Raw genomic sequence first — 17,906 nt, 5'->3', positions numbered from 1 at the left:
ATGTTTGCGATAATCTCCAGAGACAAGAACAAGATGTTGATAACACTGTAGTAGGTAGTGGATTTACTATCACAAAAATAATATTTTAAATATTTTAAATCAAGAAAAAGTTTTTGACAGTGTGAACCATTCTTCTTTGTTTGATGTATTCAGGAGAACAGGGTTCAAGGAAAAATTTATTTTGTTTGTTAAGTGATTGAACAAAAATGCATCCTGTCTGCTGAACATAAATAATTGTCTTCGTCACCGTTTCCCCTTTCAGCGAGGCATCTGTCGGGGCTGTGCTTTTTCAGGCATGTTCTGCAATCAAACGAATGAACCTTTATTCGCTTTACTCCGGAACTCAGTGTTAGGAGTCTCTCTTTCAAAAAACTCCAAAGTAGTTGTTTCACCTTATGCTGATGATATTTGTGTTGGTATTTCAAATCAAAAAGATGTTTCTGAGGTCTCTCGTTGTCTTACCCATTTTGAGCTCGCTTCAACTGCAAGGGTAAATTGGAATAAAAGTGTTGCCTTTTGGGGGGGCCCCAGATCGCCTTCCTTATCCCTGCCTGTAGATACAGTGGAGTCGTGAGGGGTTTAAATATTTCGGCTTATTTTTAGGAATTGAAGTGTATGAACAAAAAAATTGGGAGAACTTCCTGGGAAAATTCAAATTGAAACTGGCAAGGTGGAAAAGATTGCACCACCTTCTTTCACTTCCGACATGGGTGACAATCATAAACAACCTGGTGGTTCCATTTATTTGGCATCAAGTTGTCTCACTTGAGCCTCCGAGATACTTGGTCATGGGCATTCAGGGGGTTCTGACTGATGTTTTTTCTGGGGTGGCCTCCATTGGCTTGGCCCAGACGTGGTCTGCAGACCCCAAAATGCAGATGGTCAAAACCTGATTCATATGCCAAGTCAGATAATGGCGTTTCGGATTTTCACGACAAGGCACTTACTGTACAGTAAGTGTGTTCCTTGGCGACCTCTCACAACCACTGGGTCATGGACAATGATCCAGGACGAGGCCCTGCCGATCTGTATTGTTTCATGCAATTGTGGTGCGTGATTTTATTGGGGTGGAGTCAGACCAGCCATCCAGCCTATGGGTGGAAAGCAGTGGGTGGAGTCAGGGCAGCTGCACTCTGACATGTGGATATAATGTGATATTTTACAAGTTTAAAAATGGTATAACTTTGTAAAAAAATTGACGAAATGACCTGAAACTTGAACTTTTTCTGTAACTTATCATAATAAAGTCATGTACCAAGTTTCAGTTGAATATGTTGAAGGGTATGGGAAAAAGTACGAAAAACCACAGGGGAGACGGACAGATGGACAGCAATCCCACAGATTAGGAGGTGAAACTGTAAGGGGACCAATAACAGCAATAATGAAAATAACATAATATTAATGTGATGACAAAACAACACAAAAACGAATAATAAACCCCTCTCCCCAAGGGATTTTCCCTCATTGGACAAACATCATGTTCACGTGGATAAATAACTTATGGTGGAGTTTCGTGGGGCATCCCAACCGGAAGTAAAAAAAAATCATTAACTACAAACACATTTGTTTACATTTTTAAACAATTGATGTTGCTGTTTAACACGAAACTAAAAGGGAGGAAAACTTGACGTTCTTGAGGCCCGAACCTCCATCTAGTGTAATCTATATACCCCAGAGAGGATAACAGCATAACCCTTCCTGCCGCTCACGTTGGGAGTGGGTTTATGAGTCAACTAAAATTCACTGGAGGAGAAGTTGTGAGGGATAGAGGAGTGGGAGTGAGAGCAGTGAGACAAACATAGACATCATCAAGGTGTGTTATCCACGTACGAGTGGGGTTTGCTTGCAGACTACAAGCAGATAATGGGGTGCATCCTATATGCAAACATATTAAATATGAGTTTTATATAGGACTGGTAGGATGAGCTTGAGGTACGCACACAGTTATAAACTGTCATCCCGTTGTTTCATGGACAGGGTGACGTGTCAATGCTTGTGCTGTCCCTCGGATTGACGTTAAATGAGTGACCTGTCTGTCAGCATTCATTGTTCCTCTTTCCTGGAAACATGCATTCGTCCAACCTGTTATGAAGGAGGGTGATCATTCAAATCCTTCCAACTCCCGTCCTTTTGCTCAGCCTTCCACCATTTTCAACGTTTTCTCAAGTCTCATTTCCTCAAGTATCTTGAACCCCACAGTCTTCTGCCTGATCATCAATGTGGTTTTCGCAAGGCGAGATCTACCTGTGATATCCTTTCCGATATTACGAATGAAACGTCTGTTCTTATTCTCTGAGAGTTTGGGGAATCATTTTTTGTAGCTGTCGGGGCCGAGGCCTACTTCCTCAAGGAAAGGAATCAACTAAGTTGATGTACCAGCCGGTCACCCCCGCGACACAATAAACCAACTTATAATATGGGTATTAGACCGTGGACCGAGCTCTTGTTTTGTTTAGTTTTGTGACCCACCTCGTGTATCCACCTGTATTTATAATATGTTGTGTAAAAATATTATATAAATCGTATCTGAAACTTGTCAAGCACCAAACTTGCACATTTTTTCAAAATATGGAAAAATGGAGGAGGAGGAGGAGTCAGGAAACAATAAAAATGGGTGAATGAAGGAAAAGTGGTTGTTATTGAGCGTTTTAATCACACTTTAAAAGAGAGACGACATAAAAAAAATTCACTCCACTCGGTTCTCAACAATGGTTATCTTTAATTCACGACATTGTAGATAAGTACAATGATATGATTCACACCTCAACAAAAATTAAACCATCAGAAACGATTACAAAATTAAAATATGAAAAGGAGATTATTGTCAGAAAGCCTAAGTTCAAAGTTGGTGATATTGTAAGAATATACAGGTGGAAATCTCATTTTGAAAAAGGTTATCCCAAGTGATGGACAAATGAACTTTTCAAAATTGTTGATGTCATCGGTCCAGTTCCTTGGACTTACAAATAATGTGATTTAGAGGGGGAAGAGATTTTAGGTTCAATTTATTCACAAGAATTACAAAAGACAAAATGAAATTTCTTTTTTGACTCCACCCCTTAATGACTCCGGCACACAAGCCCCACGCACACAAGCCCCACCCACACAAGCCCCATGCACACAAGCCCCACGCACACAAGCCCCACGCACACAAGCCCCACCCACACAAACCCCACGCACACAAACCCCACCCACACAAACCCCACCCACACAATCCCCACCCACACAAACCCCATCCACACAAACCCCACCCACACAAACCCCACCCACACAAACCCCACGCACACAAACCCCACCCACACAAGCCCCACCCACACAAACCCCACCCACACAAACCCCACTCGCACAAACCCCACTCACACAAACCGCACTCACACAAACCCCACCCACACAAACCCCATCCACACAAGCCCCACCCACATAAACCCCACCTGCAGAAGCCCCACCCACGACCCACACAAGCCTCACCCCTCTGTGTACCCCCACCTTTGACCCATCACCCCCTCATCCCACCCCCACCCTTCCCCACACTCACACGGGGAGGGGAGCGGGATGAGGGGGGTGGTGGGTCATTGGGGGAGCGCACGTATCCCCCAACCCCTCATCCCTCTCCCTTCCCCACCCCATTACATCTCTATTCTTTTTTGTCATTCAAAATCAGATAATTATAAGGAAAGCACATATAATTATACAAGATTAAAAACACTGAACAAAATCTTCTTTCTCAGCAGTCTGATAGTTTGTGATTTTGAAACTCGGTCAACATATTCTATTCAAAACAAAGAGGGAAGAACAATTAGGGTGTGTAAAGATGATAATATCATGATATTGTTGTGGTTACCAAATTTGCAAACCACCATTCAGGTCCCTTAGGTGAGGTATCTCGGTAAGTGCATGTGTAGTTAGGCCCAAACCCGTTGTCTAGTGGGAATAAATGTTATTCATGCGTGCTGCGACTCTTCAGGATAGCCGTTTTTCTTTTACTATCTTTATTTTGGACCAACCGCCATGATTACCACCACAACCACAACATCAACCACCAACCACAACGCCGCTTCACCACAACCGCCACGACCTTCCCGTCACACCTCGCAACCGTAGCATCGCCACCGTTCTTGCCCTGCTGTGGGTACCGGTGTTGGATTCGTGCAGAGCGCGCGTCGAACAGCGTGTACAAAATCACGGATTTTGTGCTTCAAAAACGGATCAAAAACGACACACGCCCACTTTTTGCCGTCCAATCGGTGAGCGAGGGGCGATTTGGCCCCGCCTCCAGAACGATCGATATATGCAAATTTGTGGATCAAAAAGCCTTCACGCCCACTTTTTCTCGGGCCAATGGGGAGCGAGGTGAAAGGTCAAAGGGAAGGGGTCAAAGGCGAAGCTACGGGGGGATAAAAGGACCGTGTTCGTCAGTCAGAGCGGTGTGGAAGTCTGGAGCCCGAAGCCTGCAGTAGCTGGAGAAGCTGAAGAGAGTCGAACGAGGAGAGCCCAAAGAAGAGTCCAGGGTGGAGAGTCCAGAGGCGGAGAGGCGGCAGCGGCGAAGGCAGACGAGGGGGTGCTCGCGTCGGTGCCGGGAGCTGCACGCCCGAGGGAGGCCGGCAGCGCGACCTGGCCGAGGTGGAGACGCACACCAGGGATAATAACGATCCTCTATACCCCGAGCATCAGCAACCCCCTCCTGTTTCCCCCCCGCGCTGAGATAGTGCGACCAAGGGGGCCCCTTTCCCACCCCCTACCAGACACCCTCCGCGAGGCCCGCGGAGAGAGGCGCCATCGCCGCTCCGCATCTCATCACCAGACGGGTAGGCGCGACCCGGTCTCGGCCTCAGGCCCGCCTCATTCTTGAGGGTATTCTTTCCTTGGTTTTTTTTGGGTATGTGTTTGGGTATGTGTTGTTGCCGCCGTCTGTGAAGTAGAATTGTATAAGTGTTGCCGTGTGCTCGGTAGTCGGTATTAGCTCTGCATTGTTTTCGCTTTTATATTTGCTTTTTGTGTAAATGGAATTGTGTTTTCTTTTTTTTGTGTGCTTTTGGTGGAATTGTATTTGTGTGCTTCCCGTGTGCCGCGAATAAATGTGCTTTATTGTTGAACTGTTCTCCCGCTTCGCTTCGTCTTTTCCCCCATTGAACCCTCATCTTGCTTCACGTAAAGGGGTGGTAGTGGGCTGAATACGCCCGATAATTAATCGAACCGTCGAGGTCGACGATAACACCGCTCGGTTATTCTGATAGTACGGAACGGGTCGCTTAAGTGGCCCGTGTCCGAAGTCGACCTGCGGCGAGGTGCGATCGCCCGGTCTACCCTCCGCGTGGGTACTTAGGTAGGTCGAATTTGGCGAGCAACCCTATCCCACGCGGGGGCTGATTGGCTCGATCGCGGTGAGACCGAAAGGTCCACCCGTGACTGGTTCCCGGCGTTAGTCCGAGAGGGTCACGACTGGATTGTCCGTCCGGTGGGCGACGTGCCGCGATTCGAGTTACGTGGCCGTCAGCACGCCGGCGGGCGCGAATACCGCAACACTGGTGTCAGGTCGTGCGATACAAATTCATCGCCCTCCTCTCGGCATTGGTATCGGAGAACAGGAAAACGGGCTCTCCTGTCTCCGGCTAAATTCACGGGAATCGGTCCAGGGGTGAGAGAAGCGACCCCCGATTCCCTCCAAATTACGAGCGAGCAAATATACCCTTCACGAGAAGCAAGATGGCGTCTCAAGGCGAGCGGGAGCCGGGGGTATTAGAAATGTATATGTGTAGTAATGTAGAATCCATGGTCCAGGATGGAATCCCCGTGCAGGAAATGTTGATTGTGCAGGAACACGGACTCGCCCAACTGAACCCAGGGCCCGAGGTGGGTGCGGCAGCGGCCGCGGTGTATGACACCTTCCCCCCCCCTCTCCACCAAGACCCTTCCCCAACCCCTGCCGAAACGGCTCACTCAAGCGCACCCGACGTGGCCCAGCTATGCGCCATGCTGGCGGCAATGACAAATGAAATAAAAAACGAAATGAAAGACATGAACAAGCAAATGAATGAAGTGAAAACGACGATGGATGCGAATACACAACAAATGAACGAAAAGATGGATACAAACACAAATGAATTTATAAACGAAATGAAAAGCATGGGCAAGCAAATAAAAAAAGAAATGAAAGAACTACGGGGTGAGACGCAGAACATGGGCCGATGCCTGCAGGCGGGCATGAAGGCCGTGACCAGGGAGCTGAGAATGGCGACTCCACGTGTGGAAGCAAACGAGCTGGAAGGGGGTGCAACGGCTGACAGGCCAGCGGTGGAGGCGGGTAAAAAAATAATTCGGGGGGCGTGTTGGGCGAGGGTCGTGACAGAGGAATCGACGGTGACCAAAAGGGAAAAATTAAATGGGGAGACCAAAACGTATGAGACGAGACACGAGGTGACGACAAAGGAAATAATAATAGTTGAGACACGGGAGATAGAGGGTGAATTGGACGGGGTAAGTGACGCACACACACACACGGAGGTAGTGGAGGATAAAGGGGGTGAGCTCGCGGAGCGGGTAGAGACCCGGTGCGAGCACCTGGATGGCCTCCTCCAGGAACGAGGGGAGGGAGTATGCCCCCTTGAGGTGAGTCACGACCAGGTGAGTTCGGTCGTGCTTTGCGAGGTTGAGGGGATGAGTGCTGTGAACGGGTGCACGGAGAGCTTGGGGGGTATAGAGGCCCCGGAGACCCTTGTGGGGACACAAATCCCCAGTGTGGTTGTCCCTGTGTGTGTGGTGCAAGGTGTGAGTGCGTCCCCGTGTGTGGAAGCGACCCCGTGTGTGAGTGGTGTGGTGGCGATGGTGCCAGAGTACGTGCTTCCCAGCACGCCGTGTGTGGATGAGGCACCGTGTATGGAAGAGGCCGTGTGTGTGGATGAAACGGCCAGTATGAGTGAGGCACCGCGGGTGAGTGCCCCCGCGTGTGTGGATGAGGCACGGAGTGTGAGTGAGGCACCGCGGGTGAGTGCCCCCGCGTGTGTGAGTGAGGCACGGAGTGTGGATGAGGAACCGCGGGTGAGTTCCCCCGCGTGTGTAAGTAGTATGGTTTGTGCGAGTGAGGCACGCGTGAGTGAACGGCCGTATGCAAGGGAGACCGTGTGTGTGAGAGAGCGGTATGTGAGGGAGATGTCGGTTGGCATGCGGGAGCACACAGCCGCGTCTCCCCGTGTGAATGTGATGGAGTGGACTGTGTGCGTCGTAACACGGAGGTATGCGTGTGTGGAATGGAGGCGACGACGGCGACAGAGGAGAGAAAGCCGGGCAGCGGCTGTAGTTGTTTCGGGGACCGTGCCGGGTTCACCCAGCAGTGAGCACGCGGTCCGTGCTGTGCAACGCACGAGACCACCACGTGCTCGCTTGCGAGAGTGAAGTCCCGGTCCGGAAACGCACGCGGTGGATTTGCCGATCCCGCGGACGGACAAAGTTTAGGCAGGATAATGGATTTGGACCGGATGGGTTCTCCACGCGATCGTGTGTGTTAAGCTCCAACGGGCAAAGCACATGTGTTCGCGTGGGGAACCCCTCGAGACGTGGGGCTTGTTTTTTTCTTATGCGCACGGTGACGTCATGGCTGCACGTGGGGTTGGAATCCGGCAGGAGGGGTATCTCTGCCGGATGGTCCCGTCCAAGGAGGGACGAGGAACACGTGCAGCTGCATGACGTCACGGGGAGTTGCAAGGTGCAAAGTGCGCGAGCTCTGAGTTGCCGCGCAGGTGCTGCGCATGTTAAAAAAAAACAAAAAAAAAAAAACAGCAAGCCTCACTTTCGGGTGTACAGGATTCCTGGGCAAGGGGTGGAAGACCCCCTTGACCTGGGCACAGGATGGAAACTAGTTAGGGGGAAGGGTTAGCTTAGCTAGACCGACTTCATGGGGCAGGGGTAAGTCCTCATGGGGTCCGTGGAATGGATGAGTTAGAGGGATTTAGATGAGCTTTAGGTGGGGAAATAAAAGTAATTTTTGAGTTAGGAGACAAGGACAGACTTGTGAATGTGTAGAGGGGACGTAGCTTAGCTACGTAGGTTAAATGGAACGTGCTGTAGTTTAAGGGACGACGTGGGAGCACGAGTTAGTTAGGGGATGTAGATAGAAGGATGGCAGAGTTCAGCGGTGTGTGTGTTGAAGAGTTGTTGGTGAGTTGTGAGGTGAGTACATGGTGAGTGAGTGAGGCCAGCGGGTCTGTGTGTATGGAGTGAATGGGGAATGCATGGTGCGATGAGTGATTGGGGGGAGGAGTGACTCCCGCCCAAGGGACCCCGGGGTCAGAGTAAAGTGAGTTCGCTGGGTTAGTCAAATTGAAAAATGGAGGTCGTTTTGTTGTTGGTGGGAAAGTAGGCTCGAGACCCGTTTGGAGGGGTGCAGGAGCCCTGTTGACGGGCTTGGGAGCGTGGCTGCGAAAGGTGAGTATCGCTGAGTGGGTACCCCGGGCACCAGGCTAGTCGGCCGCGGTAGGCCAAGGGCCCATGGGGGGCCGGGATAGAGTAGTGGGCACGGGTGCGCCTGCTTGGTGCGGGGGCCCGGGGCGCCATTAGCCGCGTGGGCAGTGTTGTGGGCACGGATGACCCTCGGAAAGGGGCCCGGGAGGCCGGCCTGCCACGTGTGCGTTTCAGGGGAGGTGCCATGGGGGGCACTCCCCGGTGTTAGGGAGCTGGTAGGCTCGGAGGCAGTGTAGTGCCCGGGGGTGCCATAGCGGGAGATTCGGCAGAGGGTCGTGCCTGCCAAAGGGAGCCACGTGTCCCAGCCAGGAGACCGTGTGAGGGCACGGAGAGAAAATTGGGGGGCGAGGCCCGAAATTGTAAGGACACCAACACAGGCGACGGGAATCTGGGTTGTTAGAACCAATAGTTTAAGCGAGAGGCGCTTGTTGAAAGCCCCGGGGTAGTTTAACTGTTAAATGGTTAGGGTAGATTAGGAGATGTACCCCTCCGCACCATCCATCCCCTCGCTGTCGTTGTGGGCCGCTGGACCCACTTTGGGTTATAGATCGCCGAACTCTGGGGAGGCCATTCTGAGGCTTCGTTGGGCCTCGACACAGGACGTTAGCTCTCCCTTGTTCCCCTCTGGGAAGGGAACGTAGGGGTTGGGAGTAGGCTAGGTGACAGAATAGGTTAGCCGAACAAGGACGATAAAGGGGGTTAGGGGACGATTTATAGAGGGGAAGTAAAAATAAAAGCAATAAAAAAATAAGTTGGGGCTAAATTGGGGTTTGACAAATTAAGGGAGTGGGTATGTACAGTGACAGGCAAAGGCGATAGGTTGGGAGGGAGACAGGTAGGTAGGTCCGAGCCCGCCTTCCAAGTGGCCAGCACCACCGCACTCCCTCCACCAACCTCCACTGAACGGCAAGAGCTGGCCAACTTCATCGGCTGGCCGTGTTTTGCTTCAAGGCGGAGGCCGGCCAACTTCGTCTGCAGCTGCTGTGCTGCAAGGCCTGTGCCGGCTGGATCGTCTGCAGCTGCTTAGCTGCAAGGCCTGTGCCGGCTGGATCGTCTGCCGGCTGGCTGTTTTTCTGCAAGGCCTGTGCCGGCCAGTTCATCTGCTGGCCGTGTTTTGCGTCAAGGCCTGTGCCGGCCAGTTCATCTGCCGGCTGTGTTTGCCTGCAGCAGCCTTCTTCTGCGGGCTGTGTTTGCCTGCTCACCTTTGCCATGCCATGCCCACTGCCCAGGTTCACCAGCCCCGTTCAATTTTGCTTTGCCCCCCCCTGTTCATTTCCATGTGCGCCAGGATCCGCAAGGCAACAGTTTGCAAGCTGCGAGAACTGCCCTGTTGGCAGCTACAACACGGGCCTGCAGTGGCGGCCCGTGCACCGTGTTTGTGTTCATGCATCCATTCGTTGTGCTCATTGCGTGTGCCACTTGAGCTGGCACGGAGACTGCGTTGTGCAGCCCATGCACCGTTGTGGTTCACTGCGTTCAGTTCAAAAGGGAAGGCCTTGGACTGCGTGTGAGCAGCCAGCCACGTTCCCTGTCACCTGCATTGTTTTGAGCCAGAGACTGCATGCGGGCAGCCTGGCTCCCTGCTAACTGCTTTTCTTTTGCAGAGTTCAATGATCCTGGGCCATGGTTTAGTGTAAAATTTGTAAGTTAAGGTTAAGATGTACTGTACATATGAGTGCGCCCCCGGCATGTATGTCTTAGCGCCGGCAATTTTATTTAAGTCGTCCGTGTGAGTGAGTTTGTTTAGATAGTTACGCAGCCCTCAGGTTATTTATTTTGGGGACACGAATACCATGAATGTCGCACTCAGGGATCCGTAGGTAAAATGTACTAGGGGAAAACTACACATGATGGCACACGAAAATTTGACGACTCGGGACGAGTCTGTAAAAAGGGAAGGGGGTAGTGTTGTGGTTACCAAATTCGCAAACCACCATTCAGGTCCCTTAGGTGAGGTATCTCGGTAAGTGCATGTGTAGTTAGGCCCAAACCCGTTGTCTAGTGGGAATAAATGTTATTCATGCGTGCTGCGACTCTTCAGGATAGCTGTTTTTCTTTTACTATCTTTATTTTGGACCAACCGCCATGATTACCACCACAACCACAACATCAACCACCAACCACAACGCCGCTTCACCACAACCGCCACGACCTTCCCGTCACACCTCGCAACCGTAGCATCGCCACCGTTCTTGCCCCGCTGTGGGTACCGGTGTTGGATTCGTGCAGAGCGCGCGTCGAACAGCGTGTACAAAATCACGGATTTTGTGCTTCAAAAACGGATCAAAAACGACACACGCCCACTTTTTGCCGTCCAATCGGTGAGCGAGGGGCGATTTGGCCCCGCCTCCAGAACGATCGATATATGCAAATTTGTGGATCAAAAAGCCTTCACGCCCACTTTTTCTCGGGCCAATGGGGAGCGAGGTGAAAGGTCAAAGGGAGGGGGTCAAAGGCGAAGCTACGGGGGGATAAAAGGATCGTGTTCGTCAGTCAGAGCGGTGTGGAAGTCTGGAGCCCGAAGCCTGCAGTAGCTGGAGAAGCTGAAGAGAGTCGAACGAGGAGAGCCCAAAGAAGAGTCCAGGGTGGAGAGTCCAGAGGCGGAGAGGCGGCAGCGGCGAAGGCAGACGAGGGGGTGCTCGCGTTGGTGCCGGAAGCTGCACGCCCGAGGGAGGCCGGCAGCGCGACCTGGCCGAGGTGGAGACGCACACCAGGGATAATAAAGATCCTCTATACCCCGAGCATCAGCAACCCCCTCCTGTTTCCCCCCCGCGCTGAGATAGTGCGACCAAGGGGGCCCCTTTTCCCACCCCCTGCCTGACACTGTCCGCGAGGCCCGCGGAGAGAGGCGCCATCGCCGCTCCGCGTCTCATCACCAGACGGGTAGGCGCGACCCGGTCTCGGCCTCAGGCCCGCCTCATTCTTGAGGGTATTCTTTCCTTGGTTTTGGGTATGTGTTGTCGGCACCGTCTGTGAAGTAGAATTGTATAAGTGTTGCCGTGTGCTCGGTAGTCGGTATTAGCTCTGCATTGTTTTCGCTTTTATATTTGCTTTTTGTGTAAATGGAATTGTGTTTTCTTTTTTTGTGTGCTTTTGGTGGAATTGTATTTGTGTGCTTCCCGTGTGCCGCGAATAAATGTGCTTTATTGTTGAACTGTTCTCCCGCTTCGCTTCGTCTTTTCTCCCATTGAACCCTCATCTTGCTTCACGTAAAGGGTTGGTAGTGGGCTGAATACGCCCGATAATTAATCGAACCGTCGAGGTCGACGATAACACCGCTCGGTTATTCTGATAGTACGGAACGGGTCGCTTAAGTGGCCCGTGTCCGAAGTCGACCTGCGGCGAGGTGCGATCGCCCGGTCTACCCTCCGCGTGGGTACTTAGGTAGGTCGAATTTGGCGAGCAACCCTATCCCACGCGGGGGCTGATTGGCTCGATCGCGGTGAGACCGAAAGGTCCACCCGTGACTGGTTCCCGGCGTTAGTCCGAGAGGGTCACGACTGGATTGTCCCTCCGGTGGGCGACGTGCCGCGATTCGAGTTACGTGGCCGTTCGCACGCCGGCGGGCGCGAATACCGCAACAATATTAATGAAATAATAAACAACACATTCACCTCCAGAAGATCTAGTGCCGTGTTTTGTTCATCCAGATAGGTGTTTAAACTGAAAAATAAAATATAATAATGAGTCAATGCTAGAGAGAGAGAGCGAGAGAGAGAGAGAGAGAGAGAGAGAGAGAGAGAGACAGAGAGAGACAGAGAGACAGAGAGAGACAGAGAGAGACAGAGAGAGACAGAGAGAGAGAGAGAGAGAGACAGAGAGAGAGACAGAGAGAGAGACAGAGAGAGAGACAGAGAGAGAGACAGAGAGAGAGAGAGAGACAGAGAGAGAGACAGAGAGAGACAGAGAGACACAGAGAGACACAGAGAGACACAGAGAGACACAGACAATTTCTCTCCTTTGACTCGACTCATTCAAGGTCAGAGGACGTGAGAGGACTTCCTTCCATCCAACAATAATGTCATTCAATTATCTCTTGAACGATTGAGTGCCTTGAAGGAAGTCATTCATTTTTTGCCATTCCTCGTGATATTCAAAGGACTCATTTTCCAGATCAGTTATTAACAATGTTCTTATTGTGGAAAACCTATTAGAAAAAAACATACAATAATTATTGGTTGTATTGTGATTTAATTCTGTATGAAACAACAAATAATGAATTGGTTTCAGGATCTCACCTCTCATCTTGTGAAAACGATTGATCTGCAAGGTTGGAGTACTCTTCCAAATACTCCATTGTCTGAATAAAATAAAGTTGGCATTTGGCAATAAATAGGCCAAGTTGATGACATCATGGGAAATGACACAACCATGGGTTTTTTCGGCTGTGTTTCATTAAGGAAATGACTTTGGGCTTTCGGGGATTGGTTCGGGTGTGAGGGCTGAAATAGAGATTTCATCTTTTCTTTCATTTAAAACTTACTTTTAAATATATTTTGATTAAAAGTTGTTTTGTTTGCTTTTAGGTAAACTTTGTTGTGTTCATGTTCTGATGATTTAAGATACAACCATGAGAGACGTGGACACAGAATACTTCCTCATTTTCACAGAACGACTGTGATCTTCAAGGCACTTCCCAATTCTACAGAACCGAAGGAGGGAGAGTGAACTTCCCTTTCTTTCTTGCTTGAAGAGATAAAGTGAATATATTCGATGGAAATGAATGTTGAAAGAGAATTAAGTGAGTCTCAATTTTACATTTGCTTGGATGGGAGGGAAGGGGAGAGGGGAGGGAAGGGAAGGGGAGAGGGAAGGGAAGAGGGAAGGGGGGATGGAATGGGAGAGGGAAGGGGAGAGGGGGCTGGAGGGAAGGGGGAAGGGAAGGGGAGAGGGATGGGTGGAGGGAAAGGGAGAGGGGAGAGGTGGGGAGGAAGTGTGTCTCCCATTTTGAGCCCTTGATAGTTGGGGCAGAAAGTTTCTCCCTTTCCCCCAATAATTTGAATGTGCGTCCAAGAAACATTTATCATCTTCTGTCACCGAAGATCTGGAGCACATGTTCACTCAATGTCCTCAGTGGGGAGACCCAGATCACGTGTTTCACTCTGTGTTCCAGAGTTCGGGATCCCCTGGTCGGGTGAACCGGATACACTTTATCAGTTGATCCAGAATCTCCATCGACTCTGTAAATCGGTCGAAACATTAATAAAGGAAATGGAGGCGAACAGAATAAACTCCGTGACTTGTTTTATTTTATATATTTGACTGGAATCGATGAGTTTGGGTTTATGGGGCCTCGAGGTTCTGATCGCGTCGTGAAACACAAGAGGAACAAGATCGATATTAAAAACAAAAGAAGAAGAATAATATGAGTTGTGAACAACTATAATGGGGATCAGTGATTGAAAGGACAATAAAAGTGATTTTGTGAAAGAGGAAGAAGAATAATGTGAGTTAACCGGAAGTCGGAGGAAGAACTTCCGGGTTCATGTTCCTGTGACCTTGTTCTCTCCAACCCGGATCCTCGTGGTCGGGGAGGAAATGATGTGAAGAGGAGGAGAGAGAGAGGGAAACGGTAATTTAAATATAAAATAATTCTCTGTTCCTTCATGACGGAAACGAAGGGAAGTTAAAGGAGTTTTTATTCAATGTTTGTTGAGGTGTTTGGTTGTTGATTTAATGAGGTGTTTTTCACTCGTTTTGTTTTATTCACCACGTTGTTTAATATGGAATCGGCAAAGCCGAGAAGCGAACGGAGAATTCTTCTTTCATTCGCTTCTGACTTTACCTGAAACTTGTTCACTACTGTATACTTTCCAACTGGACCGTGGAACGTGTTTGCGCCGCACAGCTGATGATTTAGACGCAATTTCCGGTTACTTCTGAAGTGAATGCGAGAGAAAGACCTTCGGAGTATGAGGCTTTATTTCACTTTTTTCACAATTATTATTATTATTGTTTAAGTTTAAATATAATATCATTTTCTGCTCATTCATGACGGAAATGAAGGGAAGTTAAAGGAGTTTTATTCAATGTTTGTTGAGGTGTTTGGTTGTTGATTTAATGAGGTGTTTTTCACTCGTTTTGTTTTATTCTCCACGTTGTTTATTAATCATCATCACGAAACTTCGTACAACGAGGATTAAACCTCATTCTTCCTTTTAACTACAAAACTACCAGAAACCTTTTATTATTAACTTGTAAATCCAATTTTATCTCGAAATGAGGAGGTGAAACGAGGTACGATTACCTACTTTACCTGTTCCGTGGGATATTAACCTTCACCTGAATGGAGATAAAAACCTGATTCATCATCTAAAAACTCCCAAACATCGTGTGGGTCTAAAATGTAACATTCCTCCTTAATCTTCGGGGGACATTCCGTGTCAGGGATGTTGGACTCGTCATGGAAATTATTCTGGAATTCGACAACTCATTGGGAACGTCATGAACACAGTCCCCACTCCCCACACATCCCCTCCCCCCACATACCCCCACTCCCACCGTGTCGCTCTGTACCCACCACGCTCCCCTCCTTCCCGCCACGATGTGTTCCCCCCCCTCCCCGCCACACTGTGTTCCCCCTCCCCCGCCACACTGTGTTTCCCCCCTCCCCGCCACGCTGTGTTCCCCCCTCCCCGCCACGCTGTGTTCCCCCCTCCCCGCCACGCTGTGTTCCCCCCTCCCCGCTGTGTTCCCCCCCTCCCCGCTGTGTTCCTCCTCCCCGCCACGCTGTGTTCCCCCCTCCCCGCCACGCTGTGTTCCCCCCTCCCCGCCACGCTGTGTTCCCCCCTCCCCGCCACGCTGTGTTCCCCCCTCCCCGCCACGCTGTGTTCCCCCCTCCCGCCACGCTGTGTTCCCCCCCTCCCCGCCACGCTGTGTTCCCCCCTCCCGCCACGCTGTGTTCCCCCTCCCCGCCACGCTGTGTTCCCCCCCTCCCCGCCACGCTGTGTTCCCCCTCCCCGCCACGCTGTGTTCCCCCCTCCCCGCCACGCTGTGTTCCCCCCTCCCCGCCACGCTGTGTTCCCCCCTCCCCGCCACGCTGTGTTCCCCCTCCCCGCCACGCTGTGTTCCCCCCTCCCCGCCACGCTGTGTTCCCCCCTCCCCGCCACGCTGTGTTCCCCCCTCCCCGCCACGCTGTGTTCCCCCCTCCCCGCCACGCTGTGTTCCCCCCCTCCCCGCCACGCTGTGTTCCCCCCTCCCCGCCACGCTGTGTTCCCCCTCCCGCCACGCTGTGTTCCCCCTCCCCGCCACGCTGTGTTCCCCCCTCCCCGCCACGCTGTGTTCCCCCCTCCCCGCCACGCTGTGTTCCCCCCTCCCCGCCACGCTGTGTTCCCCCCCTCCCGCCACGCTGTGTTCCCCCCCTCCCCGCCACGCTGTGTTCCCCCCTCCCCGCCACGCTGTGTTCCCCCCTCCCCGCCACGCTGTGTTCCCCCCTCCCCGCCACGCTGTGTTCCCCCCCTCCCGCCACGCTGTGTTCCCCCCTCCCCGCCACGCTGTGTTCCCCCCTCCCCGCCACGCTGTGTTCCCCCCTCCCGCCACGCTGTGTTCCCCCTCCCCGCCACGCTGTGTTCCCCCCTCCCCGCCACGCTGTGTTCCCCCCTCCCCGCCACGCTGTGTTCCCCCCTCCCCACCACGGTGTGTTCCCCCCCTCCCCGCCACGCTCTGTGTCCCCTTCTCCCCGCCACCCTGTCTTCCCTCCATGCCACGTTTTTCTCTCCCCACCCTGCCTCCCTCCCCCCTCCTTTCATTATCGTGTACGTTTAGCATCAAAGCACAAATCTCGTTTCAGAGATGATTGGACGAGATGAACCTGGAAATTTATCTTCCAGGAAAGTGGTAATTCATGGTGTATCTGTGTGAGAGAATTACATTGAAAAGTGAATTTAGGTGTGTGTGTGTGTGTGTGTGTGTGTGTGTGTGTGTGTGTGTGTGTGTGTGTGTGTGTGTGTGTGTGTGTGTGTGTGTGTGTGTGTGTGTGTGTGTGTGTGTGTGTGTGTGTGTGTGTGTGTGTGTGTTTTACGTATACATGTGTATCATCACTTTAATATGTAATGTGTGTTTATATATATATATATATATATATATATATATATATATATATATATCTATATATATCTATACATACACACACACACACACTTTTATTAATTATTTTGCCTGTAAATTAAAACAATTCAGTCATCACACATGATCGAGCTGCTTACGTAACACTTCATCATTCCCTTCACCTCACCACGTCATTCACTCTGCATTGCCGTGTTGTGAAAAGATATGTATGGAAACCGTGGGGCCACGCCGAATGTCTTCCAAAATACCACTCGGCACGTGGAAATACCACCCGTGGCTTCACTGATGATGGAGGAGAGATTTTTCTTTTTAAATTTTATGGCATTTCAGACCCACGTAGCTCCATATATACACCACATGGCCAGATGTAAAAGCGGTGAAGAAAGGAACCTTCACCTATTCCATCATACTTTATGGATTTCCAACTCTATTGTAAAAATGTCAGAACCGCCTTGCAGAGTCGGGAATACTTCTGGTTCAAATGTTCGGCAGATCCAACATCCAATCCCCCCCACCCCTTCCCTGTTTCAAGAGGGAATTTAAGAAACAGATCTTTCAAATCTTTGGGTTTCCTCCAAGTATTGTAGGTCCCACTAGAGTGACACCTTGTCTGTCCAATGCAGATGTTAACTCGCGGGGGAGCACTCGGGAGAGTGCAAAACCTCCGCCGCCAATACTGCTGGGTCACTCAAGTGAACCTTATATCTTATTCATTAAATATGATGTCAAGTGCTGAGAGTTATAGTTCTTTTCTCCAACATTTTTTTTTGGGGGGAGGGGGGTTGGAAATCACTTAAAACATGGAAAAATGCAAGAAAAAAATCGAAATTTTGTTGAAAAAAAAGTTGCAAATTTTTTTTTTCTCTAACAATTTTTTTTTTTGGGGGGGGGGGTTGGGAATCACCTAAAACATGTAGAAATGCAAAAAAAATTTTTTTCCTTTTGGGGGGGGGGCGTAACAATTTTTTTTGGGGGGATTGGAAATCACTTAAAACATGTAAAAATGCAAAAAAAAAAAAAAATTCTCAATTTTTTTTGGGAGGGGGGTTGGAAATCACTGAAAATATGTAGAAATGCAAAAAAAAAGTTCTCCAACAATTTTTTGGGGGTGGGTAACAATTTTTTGGGGGGTTGGAAATCACTTAAAACATGTAGAAATGCAAAAAACATTTTTTTCTGTTTTTTTTGGGGGGGGGGGTTGGAAATCACTTAAAACATGTAGAAATGCAAAAAAATTTCTCAAACAATTTTTTTTGGGGGGGTAACAATTTATTTTGGGGGGGGGTTGGAAATCACTTAAAACATGTAGAAATGCAAAAAAAAAAATATTTTTTTTCTCGAACAATTTTTTTTGACGGGGGGGGGGGGGCCAAGTCCAAAATTTA

The 17,906-nt window shown here is 50.2% G+C and overlaps 1 protein-coding gene across 1 annotated transcript in view; it reads left to right on the top strand.

Moving 5' to 3' along the window:
- The first annotated feature begins 13,863 nt into the window (after nucleotides 1–13,863).
- Nucleotides 13,864–17,906, top strand: part of LOC147029225 (uncharacterized) — an 80,923-nt gene continuing 76,880 nt past the window's right edge. Inside the window, exon 1 of the mRNA XM_085876445.1 lies at nucleotides 13,864–14,026. The gene's annotated coding sequence lies outside the window, so the exon portion shown is untranslated. The remainder of the gene's footprint in view (nucleotides 14,027–17,906) is intronic.

This window comes from Eptatretus burgeri, chromosome 4 (genome assembly GCF_056783735.1).
Source record: "Eptatretus burgeri isolate ZD-2024b chromosome 4, Ebu_testis_v1, whole genome shotgun sequence".
Taxonomy (NCBI): Eukaryota; Metazoa; Chordata; class Myxini; order Myxiniformes; family Myxinidae; genus Eptatretus; species Eptatretus burgeri.
The sequence above is the reverse complement of the archived record's forward strand: the minus strand, read 5'-3'. Positions and strand labels throughout refer to the sequence as shown.